This window comes from Rhagoletis pomonella, unplaced genomic scaffold, assembly GCF_013731165.1.
Source record: "Rhagoletis pomonella isolate Grant_MI unplaced genomic scaffold, Rhpom_1.0 Rhpom_scaffold_00001, whole genome shotgun sequence".
In the NCBI taxonomy this organism is placed as follows: domain Eukaryota; kingdom Metazoa; phylum Arthropoda; class Insecta; order Diptera; family Tephritidae; genus Rhagoletis; species Rhagoletis pomonella.
Window position 1 is genome coordinate 26,037,263 of NW_023458555.1, and position 1,773 is coordinate 26,039,035.

The 1,773-nt window shown below is 41.1% G+C and overlaps 1 protein-coding gene across 2 annotated transcripts in view; it reads right to left on the reverse strand.

Moving 5' to 3' along the window:
• LOC118741609 (arrestin domain-containing protein 5) overlaps nucleotides 1-1,773 on the reverse strand; it is a 33,244-nt gene that overhangs the window by 15,793 nt on the left and 15,678 nt on the right. The window lies entirely within an intron of this gene.

A 1,773-nucleotide genomic window follows, 5' to 3' on the forward strand; every position in this document is an offset into this window, starting at 1 on the left:
CTACAACATATCTTGTGGGCTCAGAACATGGTAGTAATTTCAATATGAATGCTGGCACTTATACCTACACATTCTCCTGTCCCATACCACCAAACTGTCCTTCATCCTTCGAAAGCACTTACGGACACATACGTTACCTCGCCAAAGTTACATTTATACGAAACGGCGCTGCCGATCGCGTACACAATGTAGGCTTCACAGTACTCAAATTGCTAGATTTAAATCAGGAGAGTAAAATGTTGAAGGTAATTAATAAAATTTCTCTTTATAAAAAAAGAAAAAACTAACGTTAACTCATTTGCATTTTCCAGTCGCCCGCCACCAACGATGCGCTCGAGAATGTCTGCTTCTTCCTATCCAAGGCGGTACACCTGAAAGTCGACCTCCAACAGACAGGCTATGTACCGGGCCAGTATGTGTTGGTCAGCGCTGATGTGGACAATCAATCGTCCGTAGACTGTAAAAAGCTTATTATAACGTTGAATTTACGCGCCACATACACTTCAGATACGCCAGCTTTGCACACAATTTCGGAGAAAATTTGTCTTGCGAAAAAAGTTTGTGGTCATGTGCCGCGTTACATGCGCAAAGCGTTCGCAGAAACTATACGCGTGCCAGCGACTGCGCCAACCTGTGAGCATATAAGCAAAGTTGTACGCGTCTCCTACGAGCTTTGTGTGCAAGCAATGATGAGTTCTGTAATGCGAAATCCGAAAACCGTTATACCAATAACTATTGGCAATGTGCCCTTAACGACAGCTGATGAGGAAGAATGGTTAGAGGAAGAGCGGGAAAGAGAAGATATGCCAACAACATCTGCTGGACACGTTGGATCACCTAGAGAAATGGAAAGTGATATTGGGGCGATAAGAGCAGTGGACGAGGAAGATACAAGTGAAGCTGAGGAGGGAATTGATTTGCGTGAGTTAAATCCAAACCTTAAGCACGTACATTCGTATGTACTTAAGCCATACCGATTTTTTTTACTAGTACTGCCTGAAATTAATTATTTGAAAAATACATTCGCAAGACTAGAATTTTTAGGAATATTCTGAGTCTATAGAAACCCACACAACGAGCTTGGAGCCTTTAAGACAAATGCCCATTGGTCGAAGTATCACAACTGCATAGTACTTCAGTAAGAAGTCCCGCGTTTATTTTTGGTAGCCTTAATAACTATAGTGTTCTTTGTGTTCTAATCAAGGTATCTACCGACTTTACCGAACCAATTTCAAAACCAAGAACACCATTGGAAGGTACTTTTCTGTAGTTTACGAGAGTTTTTATACTTTCGAAATCGGTTGGAAATTACGGCCGAAATCGTCGCTTAAAAAATTTCCATATTTATGTATAGTTGCTGTTGCAACCTGTTCAATTTAAGACTAAAATGGAGATAAAAACGAAAATGGAGGCAATGAGAAATACATGAGGATTAGGGTACCTGAATTGAAATTTTTCGATAGGAATCGAAATAGAATCAGCCATAGCAGTTACCGAAATTTATCGAATCATCGAATTTTATAATTCTCGAAATTTATCCATGATTCTTCTTCTTCTTATTTGGCGCTGTAACCGCCTAAGCGATATTGGCCGAGTTCAACAAAGCAAGCCAGTCGTTTCATTTCTGTACCAAATGGAAATGGAATGGTGTGAATGGAATTGGAAATGCCAAGTGAAGCCAAGTCCTTCTCCACCTTGTCTTTCCATCTCAGTGGGGGCCGTCCTTTTCCTCTGCTACCACCAGCGGGTTCCGAGTTGAATACTTTCAGAGCT